The sequence below is a fragment of the Phyllobates terribilis genome, unplaced genomic scaffold, assembly GCF_046119375.1.
Source record: "Phyllobates terribilis strain yellow unplaced genomic scaffold, ASM4611937v1 Scaffold_13__5_contigs__length_258822181, whole genome shotgun sequence".
NCBI lineage: Eukaryota > Metazoa > Chordata > Amphibia > Anura > Dendrobatidae > Phyllobates > Phyllobates terribilis.
This window is the reverse complement of record NW_027362773.1, coordinates 182,964,821-182,985,327: the sequence shown is the minus strand read 5'-3', so window position 1 is coordinate 182,985,327 and position 20,507 is coordinate 182,964,821. Positions and strand designations below refer to the sequence as shown.

At 46.2% G+C, this 20,507-nt stretch overlaps 5 non-coding genes across 5 annotated transcripts; all 5 read left to right on the top strand.

The window, feature by feature from the left end:
- The first annotated feature begins 15,029 nt into the window (after window positions 1-15,029).
- On the top strand, window positions 15,030-15,101 carry TRNAQ-CUG (transfer RNA glutamine (anticodon CUG)). The gene has a single exon. It is a non-coding gene; the product is annotated as a tRNA-Gln (tRNA).
- A 903-nt stretch (window positions 15,102-16,004) lies between these two features.
- TRNAS-AGA (transfer RNA serine (anticodon AGA)) lies at window positions 16,005-16,086 on the top strand. The gene has a single exon. It is a non-coding gene; the product is annotated as a tRNA-Ser (tRNA).
- A 728-nt stretch (window positions 16,087-16,814) lies between these two features.
- Window positions 16,815-16,886, top strand: TRNAQ-CUG (transfer RNA glutamine (anticodon CUG)). Its single transcript has one exon. It is a non-coding gene; the product is annotated as a tRNA-Gln (tRNA).
- Window positions 16,887-17,789: 903 nt separating this feature from the next.
- Window positions 17,790-17,871, top strand: TRNAS-AGA (transfer RNA serine (anticodon AGA)). Its single transcript has one exon. It is a non-coding gene; the product is annotated as a tRNA-Ser (tRNA).
- A 1,703-nt stretch (window positions 17,872-19,574) lies between these two features.
- TRNAS-AGA (transfer RNA serine (anticodon AGA)) lies at window positions 19,575-19,656 on the top strand. Its single transcript has one exon. It is a non-coding gene; the product is annotated as a tRNA-Ser (tRNA).
- The last annotated feature ends 851 nt before the right edge of the window (window positions 19,657-20,507 follow it).

Genomic DNA, 20,507 nt, shown 5'->3' with positions numbered 1-20,507 from the left:
GCGAATAGTTGATGCCATTAATCAGAGCGTCAGTTGCCCCGTCAACGTGTCAAGCATACGGTAAGGCATGGGAAGAGTGGACACGACTAGTAGCAGGCAGACGGGTTGACCAATGTGAACAAGCCAGATCACAAGTCACCATAGAATTTCTCCACCAGCTAATGATGAGGGGCATATCAGGGGCGTCAGCGCAGCGGTGTCTGACCAGAGTAGCATTTCACTTCCAACTACTGAATTGGGGAGATGTGACAAAGATTCATCATCAGACAATCCATAAAAGGGTGGAAAAGGGGTCAGCCAAGTCAGGAATGTAGACGTCCCGTCCCGTGTCACTAAAACTGATTTCTCACATCTTATCCCTAACACCATTAACATGACACTCACAATTTGAAGCAACACTAATGTCTACTGCATTTGTGATCGCCTTCTTCGGGGCGCTATGTATAAGCGAATTTGTCCCTCAATCCAAAATTACCACCAGTGGACGCTTATTACACCAGGAAGTAGTCATAGCCAATAATGCAATACGTGTACGCATACACCAATCGAAAACGGTTCCAGCGGGCAGGGGTACTTGGGTACTTCTACAACCCACAAACGGTACACTGAGTCGGGTAACAATAGTAAAAACATATCTAACCATCAGATCACAAAGTAATTTCTTCGTATCACACATTGATGGAACGCCATTATCAAGATACCTGTTCCAAGCTATATTTAATAAATGCATAACATCGGCAGGGAACCACCCCAAAGATTACGGGACACACTCATTCCGCATAGGTGCGGCCACGGAAGCAGCAAGAGCAGGACTGTCAGAAACGGAAGTTCAGAGGATAGGGAGATGGCGATCCACGTGTTTGGCAAGATACATAAGACCGGACTTGTTATCCTAACGTGGTTTGTTTCTTTTACAGGTGACGCTAAGCCAACAGTGTGAGTGATAGGCCACTCGTATATATATTGGGCACAAAAAAGGGCGAAAGTCCGCCCAGGCGGGAGGAAATTAGAGTTTCATAACACATATTTCAACTGGAGAGGTATTAGAGGCCTGCTATGGCCACAGGTACTAATGGAGGTAATCAAGGTAGGGAGAGAGGCAAGAGGTCCGGTCATCTTAGTTATACAGGCCGGGGGAAACAACCTAGGTCATCACAAGAGCGCATAACTAATGGCAATAATGAAACTAGACACTGAGCGCTTCAGAGAATTTTTCACAAAATTAGCTATAGTATGGTCAGAGATTGTGCCGATAGCGGTATGGCAAGGTGCGCGAGACATCACGGCCATTGAATTGACAAGGCGGGTAATAAATATTCGGATGGCAAAATTTAGAAGAGACAGAGGCGGTGTAGTGATACGACACCGACAACTGGAAGGAGATAAAGCAGGCCTCATACGGCCCGACGGTGTTCACTTAATAGATATTGGACTGGACCTATTCCTGTCAGGACTCCAGGACGGAGTGGAACAAGCGTTAAGAGTGATGGGTGGGGGTCAGAGTCCTGCATACGAGTACGCTGGATCCTCCGTGGCCTGTAAATAGAAAGGACATGTTGGAGAGTTACACTTGTTGGCCAACTTGCCGGAGTGGGGACAAAGGGCATGCTGCAACAAGCTGAATTATTTTAGAAATAAAATGCCTTTCTAATGGAATGAGTATAAAGAGTTAATAAAGCTGTGACCGATCCTCACCCATCCAGTTGTAAGAGTTACATTATTGGGTTGTCCATGAAAGGGGGGCGGTAGGGGGGCTGAGCATCTGGGTTTGGTTGGGGGTCCCCACAGTCTGCCTAGGCTAGATTAATTTAAAAATTCTTATTAGATACACAGGCGGTGCAGCTTGCTTCGCAGCTGGGCTACTACGCCCAAAGTATTGCCTAGGCTAGATGCAGTTAAAAATTCTACGCTGACTAGCAGACACTGAAGATTTGGAGCAGACCTCTGAGTAAACAGCTCTTCAGACTGAACCATCTGTGTTACCCCAAGCCATAGTGTATGTAGTTTCTTACAGTTAAAAGGGGGGGGTGCGACCCAACCCACCTGGAATTGACGATGCCAACGTCACGTAAGACACAGCAAGGGGACTCCCAAAATTGTGGCACAGACACCACTTAACCCTAGAACGCATACCTGTGGCCTTGCAGGCCCGCCCAGTTAATTGTTTTCTATTTTCTGCAAGATTGCTTTAGTTAGAATTTTGAAACTCTAGGTATTCTTCATGTATATAGTTGTTTGTCATTTGAGTTTGAGTTATTCCATGTTATTTCCACACGGGCCTAAAGGTCCCCAGGTATGTGAAAGTGTAGATTTTTATGGTCATGCGTTCTAGGGTTAAGTGGCATCAATTGCCCCACTGTTGCTTAGAACGGTTGGTGAGGTGATTTTACCAAATCCCCAAGCTTTTAGTCTCCCAAGGATGACACAGGGGTAGAAATGTCCTTGCGAATCCATGATTTGATCATCTTTATGAACGTGAGTCTGTCTACATTCTCAGTGGACAGCCGCGTGCGCTTATCTGTCAGCACACCACCAGCAGCGCTGAACACACGTTCAGAGAGAACGCTGGCTGCATGGCATGACAAGATCTCCAAGGCGTGAGTGGCGAGCTCCGGCGATTTTTCAAGATTGGAATACCAAAATGAGCAAGGGTCCAGTGACACAGTCATGGCTTCGATGTTCACTTGGAGATTCTCCTGTACCATCCTCTCTAGGCATTGACTATGTGTCAGACTTCTTGTCTCCTGTGGCCTTGCAAAGGATGGTCTAAAAAAGTGGTGAAACGATTCCACAAAATTGCTGTTACCAGCAGATACTGTGTTACTGTTACTGTTTGAGTGATGAAGACTCGACAGTCCCACCGTTGGCAAGTTAGAACTGTGAGATTCACTACGTGCACCACTGGTGTTTTGTGGAAAAGCACATGTAAGATTCTGCAACAGATACTCCTGCATTCGTCAATACCTTTTTATGGCAGGAATTATTTAGGCAAATATACTTTTGTACCGGGGATCTAAGAGTGTGGCAACCGAGTAGTCGGGATTACTTCGAATTCTGACAATCCGGGGGTCATGTTGCAGGTAGTGGAGCAAGAAGGCACTCATGTGTCTTGTGCATCCAGAAGGACCAAGTCCTTGTTGTGTTGGTAGCGAGGTAAGAATCATGCTTCCTTCCTCTGCCCTCTCCCTCCAACCTCGCACAACAGAAATGTGATCAAGGTCTCCCTCATCTGATGAGTCTTCCATGCCCATTGCCAGTTCGTCCTCCACTTCTTCCTCGGCTCCTGCACCTTCCTCAACAGTTTGGCTGCTACCATGCGCCCTGGTTAATCCCTCTCCCCCACCCTCCCATGCCTGCCGCCTTGGTGCTGCCAACCGTCTGGACCTTGGAGATGTTATCCCTTCCGCATACGACTTCTCCTCTACTTCCTCCATCTCCTCTTGTCCCACCACCTGACTCCGAATTCTGTTTATCATGTGCTCCAGCATGTAAATCACCGTAATAGTCATGCTGATAATGGCATCGTCAGCACTAAACATCTTCGTCGCCATTTCAAGACTGTGCAGAAGGGTGCATAGGTCCCTGATCTGAGACCACTCCTCCAGCGTGATTTGCCCCACCTCTGGATCTCGTTGGCCCAGGCTATACGTCAGAACGTATTGCACCAGTGCTTGTCGGTGCTGCCACAGTCGCTGCAACATGTGCAGAGTTGAATTCCACCGTGTCGGCACATCGCATTTCAGCCGGTGAACTGGCAGGCCCAACGACTTCTGTAGAGATGTAAGTCGTTGAACTGCGGGATGCGAACGGCGGAAGTGAGCACACAGCGACCGTACACTCTGCAGAAGGCCATCTAGTCCGGGATAGTGGGCTAAAAATTGCTGGACAACCAGGTTCAACACGTGAGCCATACAAGGCACGTGTGTGACATTGCCCCGGCGAAGTGCCGCACCCAGGTTTGCAGCATTGTCGCACATGGCCTTCCCTGGTTGCAGGTCCAGTGGAGACAACCTTTCATGAAACTGGGTCTCCAGAGCTGACCAAAACTCCTCAGCTGTGTGACTCACATTTCCCAGACATTTCAAAGTAAACACTGATGCGTTGAGCCCTGCTGCCAGCATAGTAAGGAGGTGTGCAGGATTCCTTCTGCGCAGTTAGAAAGCAGGTGGCATTACCAGACAGGCTTTGGGTGCAGGTGGAGGACCGAGAGGAGGTTGAGGAGGCAGAAGCAGTCAAAGAAGTTCGAGATAAAGAGGATTAACACACAACTCGTGGGGACGGTAAGACTTGGACAGCAGCCCCTTGTCCTGCTGTCACCATAGTTACCCAGTGCCCAGTCAGCGACATGTAACGCCCCTGTCCATGCCTTCTCGTCCAAGTGTCTGTGGTGAAGTGCACCCTGTCACACACAGAGTTTCTCAAACAAGCGGTGATGTTGTGTGCGACATGCTAGTGGAGCGCAGGCACACCTTTCTTTGAGAAGTAGTGCCGACTGGGCATCTGGTACTGGGGCACTGTGACGGACATAAGGTCTTGAAAATCCTCTGTGTCCTCCAGGTGGAAAGGCAGCATTTCTGTAGCCAACAGCTTGCAGATGGTGAAATTCAACCTCTTAGCTTTCTCATGGCTAGGAGGAAATGGTCTTTTACTTTTCCACATCTGAGGGACCGAGGGCTGGCTGTTGTGCTTAGACGGTGTTGAGTAGGGTGTCCCCGGCAACTGCCGGTCTGTGAGGAAGATGCAGGCGGACATGTTAGGTTGCCTTGATCCAAAGGTGGTGCGCTCGATGTCGGAGAGCGCTCAACACTAGCAGGTGTTTCCACTTCCCAATGAACTGACGACCTGCCAATCTCACTGGCTGTTGCGGGTAAAGAGGTGGCAGGTCTGCGTCCAAAAACATGTGTGACTGCTGTCCCCCCAGTCACAGAGGATGAAGAGGCTGCGGATGCACAAGATGGGGCAGACGGTGGTTGGCCCAGCCGGCTAGGCCGCATTGCAGCACAGTGAGCTTCCCACTGCAACTTATGCTTCACATCCATGTGACGGTACATGCATGAAGTACTCAAACTATGTATTTTTTGGCCTCTACTTAGCTTTTGCTGACAAATATTACAGATAACACGAGTTGGGTCATCCTTATCGATCTGAATAAATGCCCAGGCTATGCAAGGCTTAGAGCCCATGTGACCTGAAGAGCCACTACGACTTGTGGTCAGAGGCAGAGTTGTGGTTGAGGATGCAGTTGTTGACGTGCTTCCAGTACTCCGTCTCTGTTCAGGAAGGCGCAACCTAACCTCGTCGTCAATTGCATCTGTGATGCCCCGCTGCGCTTGGTATCACAGATCCTACAAGAGTGCATTGATGGAATCCTCCACAAGAGGCCCCCATAAACATTCACACATCTCCACCTTCCACCTCAGACCAGCAGAGGGAGCCCGTTAGGGATATAAATAGGGAAGGTGGAGCTAGGCAGTTCAGTTCCTCTGAAGAGTTCCTGCAGTAGAGAAGCCTAAGAGAGGTCAGTCTGCAGTGGAGCTCAGTCTAGTCTAGAGAACGCAGTTAATAGTTCAGCAGTGGAGCACGAGGCTCCTGCTTGCTAGATTCAGGGAGCCCAGATAGAGCTTAAGGTGTGCCGGTGCCGTAAGATCAGTGAAGCGCGGCAAGCTGCCGTTAGTGTGTATAGCCTAGTGAGGGCCCGAGTAGGCCGAAGGCGAGTGGCGAGTTAGTACATAAGGGGCAGAGGAGCTTAACCAGCTCACCCCGAAGCATTTACCGGACACAGGATCGGAGCTTACCGGTATCTCTATGACCCAGTAAGGCATAACCGGAATCCCTGGAGAACTACAAGTCCCAGGATCGCTAAGGTGCTGATATGTAACAGAGCCAGGAGACGCTTAGGCCCCGCATACTGGGAGCGTGAACTCCAAGAGAAGGCCCTACCACAAGGTCAGCCAGCGCAGGACAGAGACAAAGTTAGGCCTAGCTCCAGGCAGGTCAGAATCTTACTACGCAGAGGCAAGAAACAGGAGGCCCTACACCCGCTCATTGGGGAGGATCCTGATATGCACCCTTCACCCTACAGTGCTCCGGGATGTGCCTGAATTTCCACCAGTAAAATGTACTGAAGTGACTACCGTGTCCGTTCCCGTTCTTGCGCTGACCCAGCTGGGTCTCGCCTTTCCTGCATTCCCCCTGCATACGCTGCCCTGAGACCTAGCTCCACCTGTAGGGAGCTATACCATCGAGCTGCTTTATCACCGGCCTCAGTGGACTGCTGCAGCGCTGGTGCTTGTCACCAGATACCACAGGTGGCGTCATGAACTCTTATAAAATTAACAATTATCCACCCTTTTAAAGAGAGACCCCAGGGTACGGGCCAGGGAGCCGACCACCGTGACATCCCCAAGGCCAGGCAAATGCCCGGGTACCAAGTCATCCCCATCCCCAGGGCTAGTCACATCCTCCTCCACCTCCTCTGCTGACCTCATCGACTGTCTGACTGTGGGTTGACAGTAAGTGGGATCTCCAACCTCGTCATCATCACCCTGTGTGTTATCACACCCGTCGCCCTCAGAGCCAACCTCTTCCTGCCCAGACCGAAAAGTCAAGTTGTCGCTCCAATCAGGTATTTGAGTCTCATCATCATCTTCATCATTGTCTCCACCAACAGGAGTTACAGTTTGGGAACAAGGGTCTACATTATGCTCAGAACCTTCTTCATCTGGTCCTGGATCCAACTTATAAAGATTCTGGGCATCGGATCAGATCATTTCTTCATCTGGATTAACAGAAGCTCTGGAGCAGACCTCCGTTTCCTAGGCTATAGTATGAGTAAACAGCTGGGCAGACTCAGCCATCTGTGTTACCCCATACTCAGACGGGCAGCTGGAGACTTGGGAGCTGTGAGGAAGCAAGTGCGATTGGGGTGACACCTCTGAGGACTGGAGTATTTGTGATGTTGAAATTGAGGTGATGGAGAGCCCACTTGAAGGAGCACTTGATATCCGTTGAAGCACCTGCTGTTTTTGTGCCTCATCTAGAATTTGTAGCAATGGGCGTGTCTGTAAGAATGGGATCGTATCACATTGTCCACGAAAAGAAGTCGACATCTTAGTTTGGCTGGAAGATGGTCTTTCTTCTGCAGATGTTACTCCCCCCCCGCCGTGGGGGGCCTCGACCCACCGGCGGACAGGCACCAGTATTGGGATAGGGGGGCTGGCCGTCAGGGTCCACCGCGGCTCTGGCACAAACCCGGCGACACAGAGGTGGCACAGGCAGGAACGGACTGGCCGTGTCGGCTTCTCACTTTTTGGATTTTAGAAGGGCATGACATGCCTATATCTGTGTCTCCCCCTCCTTTTACTCCTCCACCTCTTTTCTTTTCGCATGACTATATGTACTTGTCACTTTTCCATGTGTTAGTTATGTCTTCTGAGCAGTTTGTCAGCTTTTGGACACCTTTGAAGGTGTTTTCTATGTGTTTCTATGTGTTTTTGTTTGCCTGCCATTGGTTTTAATGGTGTTCGAAGGTGTTCGACGAACAGTTCGACGAACAGTTCGGCGAACACACGGGTGTTCGACGAACCGAATCGAACTCGAACACTACGGGGGTGGCTCAACACTACCTGCCACCTCTTTACCCGCAACAGCCATCGTGATTGGCAGGTCATCATTTTCTTTGGAGGTGGTAACACCAGCTGGTGTTGAGCGCTGTCCGACATCGATAGCACCACCTTTGGATCAAGGCAACCTAACATGTCCGCCTGCATCTTCCTCACAGACCGGCAGTTTGCCGGGGACACCCTTATCAACCCCATCTAAGCACAATAGCCAGCCCTCGGTCCCTCAGATGTGGACAAGTAAAAGACCATTTCCTCCTAGCCATGAGAAAGCTAAGAGGTTGAATTTCACCATCTGCAAGCTCTTGGCTACAGAAATGCTGCCTTTCCGCCTGGTGGACACAGAGGATTTTCGAGACCTTATGTCCGTCGCAGTGCCCCAGTACCAGATGCCCAGTCGGCACTACTTCTCAAAGAAAGGTGTGCCTGCGCTCCACCAGCATGTCGCACACAACATCAACGCTTCTTTGAGAAACTCTGTGTGTGACAGGGTGCATTTCACCACAGACACTTGGACGAGTAGGCATGGACAGGGGCGTTACATGTCGCTGACTGGGCACTGGGTAACTATGGTGACAGCAGGACAAGGGGCTGCTGTCCAAGTCTTGCCATCCCCACGAGTTGTGCGTCAATCCTCTTTATCTCAAAGTTCCTCCACTGCTTCTGCCTCCTCAACCTCCTCTCGGTCTTCCACCTGCACCCAAAGCCTGTCTGGTCATGCCACAAGCTTTCTAACTGCGCAGATGGGATCCTGCACACCTCCTTACTATGCTGGCAGTAGGGCTCAACGTCATCAGGCGGTTTTTACTTTGAAATGTCTGGGAAATGTGAGTCACACAGCTGAGTAGTTGTGGTCAGCTCTGGAGAACCAATTTCATGAATGGTTGTCTCCACTGGACCTGAAACCAGGGAAGGCCGTGTGCGACAATGCTGCAAACCTGGGTGCGGCCCTTCACCGGGGCAATGCCACACACGTGCCTTGTATGGCTCACGTGTTGAACCTGGTTGTCCAGCAATTTTTAGCCCACTATCCCAGACTAGATGGCCTTCTGCAGAGGGCACGGTCGCTGTGTGCTCACTTCCGCCGTTCGCATCCCGCAGCTCAGCGACTTACATCTCTACAGAAGTCGTTGGGCCTGCCACTTCCCCCGGCTAAAATGCGATGTGCCTACCCGGTGGAATTCAACTCTGCACATGTTGCAGCGACTGTGGCAGCACCGACAAGCCCTGGTGCAATACGTTCTGACGTACAGCCTGGGCCAACGAGATCCAGAGGTGGGGCAAATCACGCTGGAGGAGTGGTCTCAGATCAGGGACCTATGCACCCTTCTGCACAGTTTTGAAATGGCGACGAAGATGTTTAGTGCTGACGATGCCATTATCAGCATGACTATTCCGGTGATTTACATGCTGGAGCACATGTTAAACAGAATTTGGAGTCAGGTGGTGGCACAAGAGGAGGTGGAGGAAGAAGAGGAGGAGGAGTTGTATGCGGAAGGGCTAACATCTGCAAGGTCCAGACGGTCGGCAGCACCAAGGCGGCAGGCATGTGAGGGTGGGGGAGATGGTTTTACCAGGGCGCATGGTAGCAGCCAAACTAGTGAGGAAGGTGCAGGAGCCCAGGAAGAAGTGGAGGACGAACTGATGGAAGACTCATCAAATGAGGGAGACCTTGATCACATTTCTGTTGTGCGAGGTTGGGGGGAGAGGACAGAGGAAGGAAGCATGATTGTTACCTCGCCACCAACACAACAGGGACTTGGTGCTCCTGGATGCGCAACACACATGAGTGCCTTCTTGCTGCACTACCTGCAACATGACCCTCGAATTGTGAGAATTAGAAATAATCCTGACTACTGGGTTGCCACACTGCTAGATCCCCGGTAAAAAAGTAAATTTGCCGAAATTATTCCTGCCATAGAAAGGGATGCACGCATGCAGGAGTATCAGCAGAGACTGTTGCAGAATCTTACATGTGCTTTTCCAAAAAACACCAGTGGTGCACGTAGTGAATCTCACAGTTTCAACTTGCCAACCGTGGGACCGTCAAGTGTTCAGCACTCAAACCGTAACAGAACCACAGTATCTGCTGGTAACATCAATTTTGCGGAATCATTTCACCACTTTTTTAGCCCATCCTTTGCAAGGCCACAGGAGACAAGAAGTCTGACACATAGTCAACGCCTAGAGACGATGGTACAGGAGTATCTCCAAGTAAACATTGAAGCCATGACTGTGTCACTGGACCCTTGCTCTTTTTGGGCTTCCAATCTGCATAAATGGCCGGAGCTAGCCACTTACGCCTTGGAGATCTTGTCAAGCCCCGCAGCCAGCGTTCTGTCTGAACGTGTGTTCAGTGCTGCTGGTGGTGTGCTGACAGATAAGCGCACGCGGCTCTCCACTGATAATGTAGACAGACTCACGTTCATAAAGATGAACAAATCAAGGATCCGAAACGACTTTTCTACCCCTGTGTCATCCTGGGGAGAGTAAAAGCTTGATGATTGGTTAAAATCACCCTACCAACCGTTTTAAGCTTTCAAATTACTAATCATGTTTATCTGTATCTTGGCTGGAAAATATTTTGGGCTTTGTAGCAGTGTGCAGCACTGATTCTATTAGGCCATCTATAATAAGCTCCACCAGATTTAAAATTACTAATCATGTTTATCTGTATCTTGGCTGCAAAATAATTTGGGCTTTGTAGCAGTGTGCAGCACTGATCCTATTAGGCCATCTATACTAAGCTCCACCAGATTTAAAATTAATAATAATTTTTAGCTGCATCTAGCCCGGAAAATAATTTTGGGGCTCCGAGATGCGCAAGACACATAAGTGCCTTCTTGCTGCACTACCTGCAACATGACCCTCATATTGTCAGAATTCAAAGTAATCATGACTACTGGGTTGCCACACTCTTAGATCCCCCAAACTTTTCGATCAACCTTTTCATTTTAATAAAGACCAAAAAAATGGTCATTTTTGAAATTATAAGCATTAGCAGGTTATTAGAAACTGAAATCAAACAGTTTTCAACTCAAAACTTTATTCTAGGTGATGTTACATTTTCACATAGGACCCCTTGTTCGAAAGGAGCTTCTGAACTCTCTCGTCCATTGAATTTGTCAGGTTTTGGATGGTTTCTGCTTCAATTGTTTTGCATGAGGACAGAATACCCTCCCAGAGCTGTTGCTTAGATGTGAACTGCCTCCCGCCATCATAGACACTCCTTTTGATGATGCTCCAGAGGTTCTGAATGGGGTAGAGGTCAGGGGAGCATGGGGGTCACACCATAAGTTTGTCCCCTTTTATGCCCATATCAGCCAGAGATGCAGATGTTTTATGTGCAGCATGAGATGGTGCATTATCATGCAAAAAAATGATCTTGCTGTGAAATACACGGTTCTTCTTCTTGAACCATGGCAGGAAGTGCTGTTTGAGAAAATCCACATACATTATGGAGTTCATCTTTAGCGCCATCAGGGATCCTAAAGGGGCCGACAATCTCTCTCCCCATGATTCCAGCCCAAAACATTACTCCACCTCCTCCTTGTTGGCGCTGTAGCCGTGTTTGCGTGGGGTGTCCATCAACCAGCCATCCTCCACTCCATCCATCTGGACCATCGAGCGCTGCACGGCACTCATCCGTGAACAAAACAGTTTTGAAATCAGTCTTCATGTAATGTTTAGCCCACTGGAGCCGTATCTGCTTGTGTGAAGTGGATAGAGGAGGTCGACAGGATGGCGTATGCACAGCTGCAAACCTCTGAAGGACCCTGCATCTTGTTGTTCGGGGGACGTTGGAGGCACCAGCAGCTTCAAAAACTTGTCTGCTGCTATGACAAGGCTTTTTTGCCGATGCTCTTTTAACCTGAAGTAATTGCCTGTAGGAAAGAGTCCTCAATTTGCCCTTATCAGCACGCACACGTGTGTACTGTGAATCAGCTACATACTTCTTGATTGCCAAGACACTTCATCCTGATCATCGCACAATGTTGATTGTAGTCATGCCTTGACCTAAACACTCCACAATTTGTTGCTTCTCAGCAGCCGACACATCCTTTTTCTTTCCCATTTTGGCAGAAAATGTAGGCTGCTTAATAATGTGAGACAGCCTTCTTAAGTAGTCTTGCCTTTCATTGGACACACCTGCCAAACTAATTAGCACAGGTGTCTGCAATTGCTTACAGTGATATAAAGAGCCCTGACACACATCACCATCAATGAGTTTAACTGACAAACAAACAAATTCTTCCCTTATCACTCCTAAACACTTTTTGCATAATAATTTGGAACACAGTGTACATGTGCTTTTCCACAAAACACCAGTGGTTCACGTAGTGAATCTTACAGTTCTAACTTGCCAACCGTGGTCTGTATGGAGTTGTTCAATAAAGGGCCCAAAATTAAGATAACATAGATGGGAGAGGTCTCTATGAATAGGAATTCCTAAGTATTTGATACCCTGTGAGGGCCAGGCAAAGGAAAAGTTGGACTGGATGGAATCCTATATGGATTTGGGGAGGGAGACATCGAGAGCCTCAGACTTCGCTGCATTGATTTTAAAATTGACCTTGTAACAAAGTGATCTATTTCAGCCATAACAGCATGGATGGATATATGTGATTGAGTGATATATACTAGGACATCATCAGCAAATAGAGAGCACTTGTACTCGGTGCCTCCCACCTCAATCCACCTAATATTGGGGTTATGGCGAATTGATGAGAGCAGGTGCTCCGTCACTAGGATTTATAAGAGAGGGGACAGAGGACATCCCAGACTTGTCCCATTAGTGATTGTGAAAGGTGATGAAAATGTTCTGATGCACCCCCTGGGCCTTCGGACACCCGGAGCCGGACCCTTTTTGGTGGATGCTGGTGGTTGTAGTCTTCGTGGCGGCAACCCGGTTCCGTGGCTCAGGGTGGTCAAACCAGTGGCGGAACTATTTATGTGGTTTTGATGTTTAAATGTCCGACTACGCCACCCGTGGATTGCGGTCAGACTGAACCGCCGCTGCAGGGCAGACCGCTGAGGCTGGTGTTGTGGGTGCAGCAGAGCGTAGCATAACTCCCCACGGGAGGAGTATAGCCTCAGGGCAGTGTATGTGGAGGATGGGGGTGATGGTGCAGGGCAGCAGCAGTAACGACACGGAGTCAGTGATGCAGTCCTTTACTCACAGTTCTTATTATCCAGACCATGTCTGCAGGTAATGGCTGCCGCCGTCGTACTGTGCTCACCAGGTGAGGAGCTCAGACAACTCCCAGATAACTTTGGAGCGCTTCACAGGACCCCCTTTATGTGTCCTTTGTCTGGCCTTTCTTACCAACCCTTCTGTCCGGCTGCCTCGGGCCTCCTCTTGGTAAACTTGGTGCCAGTTTCCCTGACCCTATTTGGTGCCTTCCTAGCGGGTGTAGCGATGGGCTGCGCCACATAAAATGTCACAGCCTCCGGTTTCTAGCTGAGGGTCGTTTCCTGCCTCCACTAGTTTCGGGGACAGGTCTCCCCCTTTGGCCTGACCCCTCCACGCAGGTGGATTCGGGCGTGCGGTGGCGACTCGCCCGTCCGCACCCCTGGGATCCCTTCATTCCTCGTTCCTGGAGCCTTCTCCGCTCCTCTTCCTTCCTTCTCCCTCTTCCAGGCCTGGGCCTCTGTTACTAGGCCCGCCTCCGGAGCAGAGCTCATGCAGAGCCCCTGCTCCCTGCCACTTCTGCTCAGACTTCTCTGCACTGAACTAAGATGGTGCCCACCTTTTATACTCCCTTCTCAATGCACCCAGGAACTGCTTCCTCCCTGCTCCTGCACTACAGGGTTCCCCTTCCTCAGTGTTCCCTCCCCCCACTCCAGCCAGGGACAGGGACTGTCGTGCCCATCTCAGAGGCATATTGGTCGCCCTGCCCCACGGCAATGTGGTGTAATGCATGCAGGTGTCGGGTCCTGATCCACACTCCATCCTTACCTGAGAGTGAGATATCACACCTCTGGGTGAGGTGCAACACCTCTGTAGCAACCGAGCCCTCAGGGTGCTACAGTTCCATTTATCTTCAGCCTAGGTGACGTATTGTGATACAGGGCCGTGATTTTGGCTATAAAAGGGTCCCCTAGACCCCTACCCCAAGCTTTTTAAGAGAATCATATATGGCGTGCCAGGAGACTCTATGGAATGCTTTCTCAGCATCCAACGAGAGTATCTAATTACAAATTTTTAACTGCATCTAGCCCAGGAAATACTTTGTGCCTAGTAGCAGTGCCTGCTAGTCAGCGGATTATCCCGGCTGTTAAGCAAGCTACACCACCTGTAGTTTGGACACTTAATTTTTTCAAAGGAAATGCTTCGGGACCACGGGATACTCAGTGAAGAGCATCAGGAGGCACCCCAAGGCATAGGGGCTGGGACTGGCAGTAGGATGCCTTGCGGTGGACAGCCGAGCTCGATCCTTATAAAAGCTTTTTAACTGCAGCAGCTTTAGTGGACGCTACTGGAGCTGGAATTACGAGGCTGCTGGCATGAGACTTGCCCTCCAATAGATCCTTGTAAATGGATTTAAAGTGTATTCATTCAAATTAGAGAGACAATTTAAATTAAAAAGCTTAGAGCTGCCTCCACCACAGGGGGGCTCGCTCGACCCACCAGCGGACAGGCACCAGTATTGGGAGAGGGGGGCTGGCCGTCAGGGTTCACCGTGGCTCTGGCACAAACCCGGCGACACGGAGGTGGCACAGGCAGGAACGGACTGGCCGTGTCGGCTTCTCACTTTTTGGATTTTAGAAGGGCATGACATGCCTATATCTGTGTCACCCCCTCCTTTTACTCCTCCACCTCTTTTCTTTTCACATGACTATATGTACTTGTCACTTTTCCATGTGTTAGTTGTGTCTTCTGAGCAGTTTGTCAGCTTTTGGACACCTTTGAACATGTTTTCTATGTGTTTCTATGTGTTTTTGTTTGCCTGCCATTGGTTTTAACGGTGTTCGAAGGTGTTCGACGAACAGTTCGGCGAACACACGGGTGTTTGACGAACCGAACCGAACTCGAACACTACGGGGGTGGCTCAAAACTATTTTGCAATTCCTTTTTTTCTCACCCTTTTTCCAGCTGATAGATCCAGCACGCTAATTATTAGCCAGATTTCATCAACATTTTAAAACTGTCCTTGTTGTGATATCATGGAACTTTAAGCACACTTGTGGAATAAAAAGGGAGGAGATATTAATTTACCAATGTGTGTTAGATATACATTTGCGGGACAGCTTTAGAACCAGTTTTCATCATAATGCATGAATTCCCAGGTTCTACTGAGATTAGAACTCAGATCACTGGATTAAGAGTGAATTTCTCACATTTCAACTATTTACACATGCTCTTTTACTGTTTTCAAAAGAAAATCCTGCCAGCTTCATTGGTCATGTGGTTCAATGGTGTAATGGTTAGCACTCTGGACTCTGAATCCAGCCATCTGAGTTCAAATCTCAGTGGAACCTGAGAAATTCTTTGTGCATAGCGGTTTTATCTTTTCTGCTCACACTCAATTTGCCAATTCACATGCTTTAACATAAAAAGAGAAAGTTAAAATCCACATGGCAAAAAGATCTATCTATCAAGAAAGTTTAACTCAAAAGTTAAACTTGACTTCATGAAGCAAAACTCATATCATTTATGTCACACCAAGCAATCATACTCTATGACTTGTGCCAATGTTCGCATGACACTTTTTCCAAGTGTTTGAAACTGACCAGGATATCAAGCCGAAACGGCCTCAAGAAACGACAGCGATTCTTTTCCTGAATCACCCTTTTTAGTGTTTTCCAGCATTTTTGTAAACATAGTTTGGTGATATTTTTCTAAGTATTGTTTTGGGCATCAAATTAGTTTGTTTAAGTTTCTTTTTTGCTCGCAAAATGCTGTGAACGTCACTCAGGAACCTTCCAGGGGTCTTTCTAACCTACTCATTGACTTGTATAGCAAGTATAAAGCAAGCAAAATATACCTGAAAAATGATATGCTCACTTCTGTTAACCGCTTGGCGTTTTGGGAAACTTAATGAGGTTAAAAGACGCTCAATACCTGATCATATGAACAGCAAGTCTTTTTGCATGGAAATGAATCAGTTCAAACTATTGAGCATTTTCAAAGCCTTTTTCAGGAGGTGTTTGGAACAAAGTCACTCTAAATCCGCCTTATGAATTTTAATAAACCTTGAACTGTAAAAGGTTCCAATTGATGATACCTTTAAATCAGATTTTTACATTTCAGTGAGGCCTGGAATTTTGTTTCCAATTGAAATCTTCCATTTTCTGAAATGTCTTCCAGAAGGATAATCACTGATATTGATCATGGTGCTATAAGAAAAGGTGTGAAACTCATAAGAATGAAACAGTGTCTGAGTAGTTGTGGCCGAGTGGTTAAGGCGATGGACTAGAAATCCATTGGGGTCTTCCCGCGTAGGTTCAAATCCTGCCAACTACGTTTAACTTCATGTAACATTTTGACGAATTATCTGAGTAGATCAATTTCCACATTCCCAAGTCTATCCCCCACAGTAATGGTCTGTAATCTATGGATTGTATTTGTAGAACCAGCTTAACAGCATCTGTAGATCTTCTTTTGATTAGTCAGCCGGGTGAGATGTCACTTGTGCATCACACCACCAATGAAACAAAGCTCAGAGGGTGCCATCAGGTATGTGGTGCAAATCCTCCTTTATTCCAGCGAACACAGACCACTGCCGTGGCTGATGGACTGGGATATGAACTTTGATTTGCACCAACTCTACTTGAATTATCTTTCCGATGGAACCTTTTAGCACACCATGAAAAATCTTTAGTGACTTCTGGATGAGCAGAAGTTTTGCAATTTCTTTTTTTCTCACCCTTTTTCCAGCTGATAGATCCAGCACGCTAATTATTAGCCAGATTTCATCAACATTTTAAAACTGTCCTTGTTGTGATATCATGGAACTTTAAGCACACTTGTGGAATAAAAAGGGAGGAGATATTAATTTACCAATGTGTGTTAGATATACATTTGCGGGACAGCTTTAGAACCAGTTTTCATCATAATGCATGAATTCCCAGGTTCCACTGAGATTAGAACTCAGATCACTGGATTAAGAGTGAATTTCTCACATTTCAACTATTTACACATGCTCTTTTACTGTTTTCAAAAGAAAATCCTGCCAGCTTCATTGGTCATGTGGTTCAATGGTGTAATGGTTAGCACTCTGGACTCTGAATCCAGCCATCTGAGTTCAAATCTCAGTGGAACCTGAGAAATTCTTTGTGCATAGCGGTTTTATCTTTTCTGCTCACACTCAATTTGCCAATTCACATGCTTTAACATAAAAAGAGAAAGTTAAAATCCACATGGCAAAAAGATCTATCTATCAAGAAAGTTTAACTCAAAAGTTAAACTTGACTTCATGAAGCAAAACTCATATCATTTATGTCACACCAAGCAATCATACTCTATGACTTGTGCCAATGTTCGCATGACACTTTTTCCATGTGTTTGAAACTGACCAGGATATCAAGCCGAAACGGCCTCAAGAAACGACAGCGATTCTTTTCCTGAATCACCCTTTTTAGTGTTTTCCAGCATTTTTGTAAACATAGTTTGGTGATATTTTTCTAAGTATTGTTTTGGGCATCAAATTAGTTTGTTTAAGTTTCTTTTTTGCTCGCAAAATGCTGTGAACGTCACTCAGGAACCTTCCAGGGGTCTTTCTAACCTACTCATTGACTTGTATAGCAAGTATAAAGCAAGCAAAATATACCTGAAAAATGATATGCTCACTTCTGTTAACCGCTTGGCGTTTTGGGAAACTTAATGAGGTTAAAAGACGCTCAATACCTGATCATATGAACAGCAAGTCTTTTTGCATGGAAATGAATCAGTTCAAACTATTGAGCATTTTCAAAGCCTTTTTCAGGAGGTGTTTGGAACAAAGTCACTCTAAATCCGCCTTATGAATTTTAATAAACCTTGAACTGTAAAAGGTTCCAATTGATGATACCTTTAAATCAGATTTTTACATTTCAGTGAGGCCTGGAATTTTGTTTCCAATTGAAATCTTCCATTTTCTGAAATGTCTTCCAGAAGGATAATCACTGATATTGATCATGGTGCTATAAGAAAAGGTGTGAAACTCATAAGAATGAAACAGTGTCTGAGTAGTTGTGGCCGAGTGGTTAAGGCGATGGACTAGAAATCCATTGGGGTCTTCCCGCGTAGGTTCAAATCCTGCCAACTACGTTTAACTTCATGTAACATTTTGACGAATTATCTGAGTAGATCAATTTCCACATTCCCAAGTCTATCCCCCACAGTAATGGTCTGTAATCTATGGATTGTATTTGTAGAACCAGCTTAACAGCATCTGTAGATCTTCTTTTGATTAGTCAGCCGGGTGAGATGTCACTTGTGCATCACACCACCAATGAAACAAAGCTCAGAGGGTGCCATCAGGTATGTGGTGCAAATCCTCCTTTATTCCAGCGAACACAGACCACTGCCGTGGCTGATGGACTGGGATATGAACTTTGATTTGCACCAACTCTACTTGAATTATCTTTCCGATGGAACCTTTTAGCACACCATGAAAAATCTTTAGTGACTTCTGGATGAGCAGAAGTTTTGCAATTTCTTTTTTTCTCACCCTTTTTCCAGCTGATAGATCCAGCACGCTAATTATTAGCCAGATTTCATCAACATTTTAAAACTGTCCTTGTTGTGATATCATGGAACTTTAAGCACACTTGTGGAATAAAAAGGGAGGAGATATTAATTTACCAATGTGTGTTAGATATACATTTGCGGGACAGCTTTAGAACCAGTTTTCATCATAATGCATGAATTCCCAGGTTCCACTGAGATTAGAACTCAGATCACTGGATTAAGAGTGAATTTCTCACATTTCCACTATTTACACATGCTCTTTTACTGTTTTCAAAAGAAAATCCAGCCAGCTTCATTGGTCATGTTGTTACATGGTGTAATGGTTAGCACTCTGGACTCTGAATCCAGTCATCTGAGTTCAAATCTCAGTGGAACCTGAGAAATTCTTTATGCATATCAGTTTTATCTTTTCTGCTCACACTCAATTTGCCAATGCACATGGTTTAACATAAAAAGAGAAAGTTAAAATCCACATGGCAAAAAGATCTATTTATCAAGAAAGTTTAACTCAAAAGTTAAACTTGACTTCATGAAGCAAAACTCATATCATCTATGTCACACCAAGCAATCGTACTCTATGACTTGTGCCAATGTTCGCATGACACTTTTTCCAGGTGGTTGAAACTGACCAGGATTTCAAGCCGAAACGGCCTCAAGAAACGACAGCGATTCTTTTCCTGAATCACCCTTTTTAGTGTTTTCCAGCATTTTTGTAAACATAGTTTGGTGATGTTTTTCTAAGTATTGTTTTGGACATCAAATGAGTTTGTTTAAGTTTCTTTTTTGCTCGCAAAATGCAGTAAACGTCACTCAGGAACCTTCCAGGGGTCTTTCTAACCTACTCATTGACTTGTATAGCAAGTATAAAGCAAGCAAAATATACCTGAAAAATGATATGCTCACTTCTGTTAACCGCTTGGCGTTTTGGGAAACTTAATGAGGTTAAAAGACGCTCAATACCTGATCATATGAACAGCAAGTCTTTTTGCATGGAAATGAATCTGTTCTAACTATTGAGCATTTTCAAAGCCTTTTTCAGGAGGTGTTTGGAACAAAGTCACTCTAAATCCGCCTTATGAATTTTAATAAACCTTGAACTGTAAAAGGTTCCAATTGATGATACCTTTAAATCAGATTTTTACATTTCAGTGAGGCCTGGAATTTTGTTTCCAATTGAAATCTTCCATTTTCTGAAATGTCTTCCAGAAGGATAATCACTGATATTGATCATGGTGCTATAAGAAAAGGTGTGAAACTCATAAGAATGAAACAGTGTCTGAGTAGTTGTGGCCGAGTGGTTATGGCGATGGACTAGAAATCCATTGGGGTTTTCCCATGTAGGTTCAAATCCTGCCAACTACGTTTAACTTCATGTAACATTTTGACGAATTATCTGAGTTGATCAATTTCCACATTCCCAAGTCTATCCCCCACAGAAATGGTCTGTAATCTATGGATTGTATTTGTAGAACCAGCTTAACAGCATCTGTAGATCTTCTTTTGATTAGTCAGCCGTGTGAGATGTCACTTGTGCATCACACCACCAATCAAACAAAGCTCAGAGGGTGCCATCAGGTATGTGGTGCAAATCCTCCTTTTTTCCAGCGAACACAGACCACTGCCGTGGCTGATGGACTGGGATATGAACTTTGATTTGCACCAACTCTACTTGAATTATCTTTCCGATGGAACCTTTTAGCACACCATGAAAAATCTTTAGTGACTTCTGGATGAGCAGAAGTTTTGCAATTTCTTTTTTTCTCACCCTTTTTCCAGCTGATAGATCCAGCACGCTAATTATTAGCCAGATTTCATCAACATTTTAAAACTGTCCTTGTTGTGATATCATGGAACTTTAAGCACACTTGTGGAATAAAAAGGGAGGAGATATTAATTTACCAATGTGTGTTAGATATACATTTGAGGAACAGCTTTAGAACCAATTTTCATCATAATTCATGAATTCCCAGGTTACACTGAGATTAGAACTCAGATCACTGGATTAAGAGTGAATTTCTCACATTTCCACTATTTACACATGCTCTTTTACTGTTTTCAAAAGAAAATCCAGAAAGCTTCATTGGTCAAGTGGTTCCATGCTGTAATGGTTAGCACTCTGGACTCTGAATCCAGCGATCTGAATTCAAATCTCAGTGGAACCTTAGAAATTCTTTGTGCATAGCGGTTTTTTTTTTCTGCTCACACTCAATTTG